Below are 7,662 nucleotides of genomic sequence, written 5' to 3'. Positions count from 1 at the left end.
TTCATACCTCACAAGAGAGTAACCTACCTTTCTGGCTGAATTATTCAGAAGCAGAGAGGTTTCAGATGAGCACTCTCTTGTTATTCAATTATTGTTCAATTGATTAAGCTATTCAGTTAATATTAACTTAGGCACAGAGCGATCTGAATTAGATTTAGGCATGATATACCTGTGCTGACCTGCTTATCGCAAGCAATTCTGAGGTATGTCTCAGTATGCCCAGAAATAAAATTTCAAGCATCTGGACGAAGGTACAGTGACTTCTGCAAATCTGAAACAAAGCAACAGCTCTCGATTTGAAAATCGTAAACAGGAGTTAGGAGAGAAAATCAGAATCTTGAACAATCTCCAAGAAAAAAGTCAGGTGTTGTATGTGCTATTTAGGCAGTGTTTAGACATTTACATTCTGATCTGTTTGGCTGTATTTTTGTTTGTGCTTTTTTGTTTTGTGTTCTTTGCTTTTGTTTTGTTTTCTTTTCTTTTGTTTTCTGAATCACTAACACATATTCTTGTGACCTTGGAATGTTTCCGGCAAATGCTTTCCAAGCTTTTAGCACTATGCAATTGCATATGTCTAGCGCTACCACAGCCCCCACTCAGCTGCCTTTCTAGGCACTTTTCTTTTGTCTCCAGGTTATCAGAAAATAAGCACTCGAACTCTGCATTTCTTGGTAACATCAGTTTGCTATGCGTGTTTCAAAAACAGCTATCTCTTGGAGTTGCTTTTGCCACTAATGCAAAACAATGCTAGGGCACAGCAAAGGTAAGTTACTTGCCTAAGAGATGTTAATGTAAATTTCCCCAAAAGTGCTTGCAAAAGGACATTTGCTTGCAATTTGTATCCTAATTATTTTACCGACTCTTGCACAGTAAGTTTCACAGACCTCTTACTGGATGAGTGAAATGATAGTGAAACACAGCAAAGATTCGGTGCATTTGGTTCCTCATAATGGCATTATAGCCCAAACAGATGCAGATACCTGACCTGTTGCAAGTGGAGTGATGAGAGATATCTTACTACTACGTTACATATGTGTCCAATTCCATAATTTCAAGCACAGTTTGACCAAGGCAGCTTGCCATCTAATAAAACATTGGGAGAAAGCACTGATAATTGGTATTAAAAATTAAAGAAACAATGTATCTCAATTCCAGTTATGTCATTTCAGTATGAATACTTGACACTTCACAGATTAGGGATTTTTATTTAAACAGCTAATATCTATCATCCCTGAAATTATATTTACTTCATGGCATCTGACATGTCTCTTGCTTTGTAGTAGCTGTTTTCATTTCTGTAGTCTCAACGATGGATGGCAATGTATGATCAGCAATACAGCACCTTCAAAAGTGCCATAAACAGGCACTTAGGAACTCAATGAAAGATGATACCATTTTCTAGTGGACAGAGTGCTTAACTCCATTAGTGTCATAGGTTGATTAAATCATCCTACATCACATTTCAAATGCACTGCAACCAATTAAGTCAGCCCATTGGTGCTCAATACATCTTTACTTTTCTATGGTCATGAGGATTTTGTGAAAATTTTTGAGGTAGCCTGTAAGTCAAATGACTTATCGTGCTATAGTTATGCCTAACACACATTGTCGAAATATAAAGGATTAAAATATATTCATTCAGGTGTTTTAGTATAGAAAATCACTGTAAAAGAAAGTCTTAATTGCACACTTTGTAGGGTTATCCCTAACTACAGCAGGAAAGTAAAGGACTATACAAACCAACCAACTGGAACAGAGAAAAAAATAAGCTACATTCATTTTTCAGCCAGGTCCCTATTGTGGCAACTTCTCCTTGTAACTTTAATATTTCACCTGAATGATAATATCACTAAGAAGACACTGAAAAGGATGAATTTGATCACTAGTGTAACATCTGTCTAGATCCACCTAGCCAGCACATTTCAAAAGCATTTCTGATTATTCAGTTGTTCAGTTTATTTCCACATTTCTAACACCACACAGTTGCTACACTACTATCAGAAAAAATTTTACTATCAGAAAAATTACTGAATGTTTTCAGCAGTATCTCCAGGATTCATCACGTGCTCACACTGAATGTTATTTATCACAAGTTCCTGACAGAAATAAAAAAGATCACACGTGTACATGCCAGACAGCAAAGACAGAAAGTATGGCAACAAAGACATGCTAGTTTCATGACAAATAAACAATCCCTACATTCAATACTTGAATTTTATGTGGGGTAGAAATTTTTAGTTCTTCCGCTCTCTCTCATACGTCTCAATTTTGCAAGCATCAGTGAAGGATCAACTTCTAAAACTTATCGGGACTCTGTATTCTGGTCAAAACAGGAACAGAAGAAATCCTCTTTTATTCCCAGACTTAACTGCATTTTATTATCAGTTTTCCACCATTACTTCACCAGTTTTTGACAACTTCCTTGTAGGATCACTGGAATATATTGCATGCAGGCTTTTCATTCACAAAGTTATTTGATCTTTCTTTGACAGAAACTGGATGTTGTGTTGGTTATATTGTCATTGCTTGCTTCGCATAAGTGCATTTGTTGTATCTTCGCTTTTTCATAAATAAAAGATTGATACGTATAAGGTGTACTGGGTTTGACTGGGATGGAGTTAATTTTCTTCATAGCAGCCCCTATTGTGCCTTTTTTTTTTTTTTTTTTTTTTACATTTATGACTGAAACAGCATTGATAATACACAAACATCTTAGCTATTGCTGAGCGGTGCCTGCATAGCATCAAGACCTTCTCCATTTCTCAGTGGCAACACAGCAAGGAGGCTGGGGGTGCACCAGAAGCTGGGAGGGGACAGCTGGGACAACTGACCCAGAATGACTGAAGGGATAGCCCATGCCATGCAGTACCATGCTCAGTGATAAAATCTGGGGAGGGACTGAGGAAGTGGCTGATGGTGCTTAGCTGCTAGCTGAGGTCAACCCACCACAAATGGCCTCAATCCAGAATATAACCCTTTATAGCATATAGATGGTTCTGTATTTCAATGGAGATGTTTAGTAGAAAAATCTAATGCTTGGATTACATTAAAACCTACCAAAAACTCTGAAATTCTCAATTATGATGTGATAGATATATCATTTTACACATTAAAAACAGAATTGAAAAGAACTAGGGACTATACAGGAAGGTGAAATAAGCATGGATTAGATACCTAATATTGTCAGAGTGAAATCTTATCATCCTTAAAGTTAATGATAACATTCAAATGGAAATGAAGGAAGCCAATATTTCAGCTATGATGTTTTCCATCTCTAATTCTTATAATTCTACTCAAATATTATTAGAAGCAGACAAAAAGTGGAAAAATCTCATGTGTATTGATGCTAATTCCTGTGTCCTAGAATAGTGAGTACAAGTGTCTCAATTTTCAAGATGCATTGTAGTCTTGGCAATATTGGGATTTAGCAACACAATACTTAATGATATTGCCTGATGTACAAGATAACAGAAGTTCCTGATGAACATAGCAGTCAGAACAGAACTAGCATCAAAAAAGGACACTTTCATGTTGTCTTTAAGTAGTACTGTGCTACTAGTGTCTAAGGAGGTCTTCATGACAGCTGAGAATGCTAGAAAGTACTTTCTTTGGTTGCAGAGGTAAGGCTTCATTCAACCTGCCCATTTCCCCCATGGTTTTCCTAGTTTTATAACTGGAGGTGCACAAAATTAATGTGCTGCAAAGGTAGTGATGGTTTCATGGAGACTTCTTTAGTTTATTATTTATAGCTTGCACTGTGGACCAGGAGAGGGAAGGAAAGAGAGAACTTGCATACTAAAATCAATACAAATAATAATAGCCTCTTACAAGAGAAGCCTCAGGGGCTGAATATCTCTGGGTTCCTTTTTTTACATAAATGATCTCAGTGGATTATTGTTTCAATGTTTTGTGCTGTCAGTCACAGTCAGGTAGCAGCTCTCTTTTTGTCCCATGGAAATCTTCTCACTTCTATGTGCCAAAATAAAACAAAATTACATAGCAGCAGGTAGCCCATGATGGCTTCTCTGAGCGTCTTCAGCAGAACAGCATTACAACAAAATCAGTAATCCATGCTGTTCATAGGCTTTTTTCAGATACACACCCTGTCAATCACTGCCAAAGTGGCCAAATGTGTTCCCACATTATATCCAAACTTTCTCATACCAGAACAACTTGGGGCTGTGGCTCATTTATTTGTTGTGTTTTATTTTCACTTATTTTTAGCAAGCAAAACACACTGAAAAACAAAAATATTCATTTGGGCCATAGGAACATTCATATTTGATAACATTAGTGCCAGTTTAATAGGAATGTGCATTGGGATTCTGTGGAATTCTGAATACCTTGATATTAGGTAAACCAAAGACATTCGAATATCTCTGAATGTGTGCGTATAACGTGTGCATATAATAACAATATTCAGTGCCTATATTTTTCTACAGACATTTTATTTTGCCTGAGGAATCTACTTATTTGTGTTATTCTACTTAATATTGTACTATATACAGAGGAGAAATGACATTTTATCATCATGCATTTATTTTCTTATTAGTCATCTTTAAGTAAAATATTCAATGACATATTCAAATTGTTTTAAAAAGTTTATAGTTACTATCATTGTATAATTACAGTCTGGAGGTATAAAATCTTGCATAAAGTAAATAATCTCTTTAAAAAATAGACCTTGATTACTCCAGTAACTGACTTGTTCATTGCTTATAGCAAACATATTACAGTCTGAATTTTTATATTTTTATAGTATTATGCTACTAAAACAATATTATTATTTTGCAACAAGAGGCATATTTTCATTGGATCCCTTTTGAGTATTTGTTCCCTTTCATATTTAGATAATTTAGGAACATTTGAGGAAAAGTATTTAAGATGTCTGCATTTTCTGGATTTTAGAAGTTAAGCAGTCAGCATTTTGACTCATTCCTGACAAGTAAAAAGTTGTTTTCTCTTCAGCGAACTTTTCACGGAAACCATTCAGCTTTTGACTGAAGTTGTGGTCCATGCGCAACAGTGGCAGTTTTAGAAACATACCTCAAGAAAATGGACAGAAAAGGTTTCGACCCACACTAGAAACTTCGCTGAAAGACAATGGAGACAAGCCTCTGTATCACTTGTGAGTACTCACAGAATGTTATTTCTTTAAGACCACAGGAGCTAGAGAAATGGAGGAATTCATTGCCAGAAGCTACACAGTGAAACTAAAAAGTATGGAATAGACCAGACTATCAAAAACATTTTGTAACTTTTGCTAGATCTTCAAAACTATATTAATGCCTAACTTCCACTGCAAGCAGTACCTTAAATGTCTTAAAGGAGCAGAGGTCCTGAACGTGTTCTCTTTCTTGAAAGGGTCCATGCTTAGTTCTAGGAGAAAATAATAATAATAATAATAATAAAAAACCACACACACAGAGAAACCTCTTATCGTTATTATGTGACAGATTATGCTGATTGATGTTTAGGTTCAGTGTTTACTGTGGCAGAAGTACACATGACTTCTAAAATGCAATTATGCTTTTTCCGTCTACATTGTTATAATAGCTAATTACACAATATCTGTTTTTACTTGATATTTGATGTTTCTTCCATTTACTGAATTCTTCTTCTTATGCAGCATACTCCTTGGTAGATTTAGGAGTCACATTAGACATTCTATATTATTTATACTAATCTAATCACAATTACTAATGTTATCACAATTTTTTTCTCTCCATTACAGTTTGTAATTTAAGGTTATATATGTCAAATTATTGATATTTATGTATTTGCTTTGCATTTATGAGAAATTCTATTTTTCACATTCTGTACAATACTATGGAAGTTGTTTGCATAAAGCACTGAAAGGTAATGTTGTTTTTCTCTGACTTAATGGTAATTTTTAAAGCTAGTAAAATAGCACTAATTCTCAGAGATGTTTTCAGCCAAGCTAAAACTAATGACTATTTCTGTAACTTAATTGGAGTACAAACCAATTGCTTTTCTTTTCATTTAAAGCCTCTTGTAACATCTTTACAAACAACAGATTTTTATTTTTCAGGGCCTTTTTTAATCTTTAAACAGAATGGGATAGTAATTTACCTTGTAGAATACAGAATAACAAAACCTTTTTTATTACAGCATTAGCTCTAACCAGTAAGTTAGCACAACTGTGTCTTCAACTGTCATCTAATTTTCTATATCTGTAACACTGGGCTTTCTGGATGGGAATTTAGGGGTAAGATATACCACTTACAATGAAGTACTTAACAAGCAGGATAGCACAGCTGGTGTAGAGCAGTTTCCAGTTTATCACTTGCACACATAATCTGTACAGAACACACTCACACCGGTCAGGGCCTCCAGTCTCTATCCAGCTCCATGGACTTGGGGGGCCAGTACACTCATTATGAGTAGTTTCACATCCTGGCTGGCATTCAGCAGTCTCACCTCTGGCTCAGCCTTCGGCACAGTGTTGGAAATCTGTGGGCATATCTTTGATCACCCAGAGCTACTGCTTTTGTTATTTGTGGGCTCTGACTTAGATGGTTGACTTAAGTTGCCAGTGGCCTTGTTGGTTACATCAGCCCAGGACAATCCCTTTGATTTTTCCTATATTTAAAGCCAATTAACTGTTCTTACTGAGGCTAATATCACCTTCTAGCTTACTGCCTCAAATGCATTATAGGGACATAAGCTGTGAAAAAGTTCACTCATACTTTTGTTTATTTCTGTGTATACCTAAAGCAATAAGAATGAGCAGATGTAGTTGAGAGCTTTTGGGCACATCTGCCCAGTAACCACTACCCATGCTTGGTTTGTTTTCCCAGGGCATACCAGTATCACCGAATGAATAAAGAGGTGAGCAGTTATAGTCATGATATCACTTACCTGGCAGTGTTTTTTAGCTGAGCTCACCTTGTGGAAAGGCTGTGGCCAAACTGGGGAACTATCTGAATATTTTGAACTTATAAAACCATTGGCCTTGAAATTTGACAATATGCTGGTACCTGTGCAGAAACATAAATATTTATTATAACTGCTTGTTTCCCAGTCTGCATCTTCCAAAAATTAAGGCTTTATTGGAATTCCTGGATATAAGTTAGTTCATATGTTATGTGTCTTTAAAAGAAATAGTAAATAACAAAGCTTGCTAAATCTATGAAGTAAAATGGGTGCCATGCTAATTACACTCACTGGCAGAGTTAGGCTCTTCTGAGCTCTCAGCCATTTAGGATGTAGTCCCTCCTGCGCGGGCTTCTCCTTCAGCCTGCACACACAGCCCTGCTGTTGCCTGGCTGCTCCAGGCCTGGGGGTCACAAAGGCAGCACACACAGTCAGGGCTGCTGCCTAACACTTAATGATGAAATATGCACACACCGATATTTTTTGGTGGAAAAAAAATCTATATAATTGAAATGTGATATATTTTCTGCATCAACAACCTTTACTTTTCCATTTTCAGCACTCAATGAATGTAAAATACTTGTTGCTTAGGACCCTTCATACTCTCTTGGTGACAGCACAAACAATAATCATGTGCCAATTTACACTCTACCAGAAGAAAGAGAAGAAAATTTGCTCCATCAGAGCAAATAACTTCAGAGAGAGCGTATTTTAATTTAAAGTAGGGTGCAAAATAATTTTATGTCTCTCAAAGACTTTGAGATT

At 36.2% G+C, this 7,662-nt stretch overlaps 1 long non-coding RNA gene across 1 annotated transcript; it reads right to left on the bottom strand.

The window, feature by feature from the left end:
- Positions 1-1,997: 1,997 nt before the first annotated feature.
- Positions 1,998-7,377, bottom strand: LOC121069780. Its single transcript, XR_005819615.1, has 3 exons — positions 6,883-7,377; positions 5,313-5,379; positions 1,998-2,096 (listed from the first exon to the last, which is right to left on the bottom strand). It is a non-coding gene; the product is annotated as an uncharacterized LOC121069780 (long non-coding RNA).
- Positions 7,378-7,662: the final 285 nt, after the last annotated feature.

Source organism: Cygnus olor, chromosome 4 (assembly GCF_009769625.2).
Source record: "Cygnus olor isolate bCygOlo1 chromosome 4, bCygOlo1.pri.v2, whole genome shotgun sequence".
In the NCBI taxonomy this organism is placed as follows: Eukaryota; Metazoa; Chordata; class Aves; order Anseriformes; family Anatidae; genus Cygnus; species Cygnus olor.
This window is presented reverse-complemented; position numbering and strand designations above follow the sequence as displayed.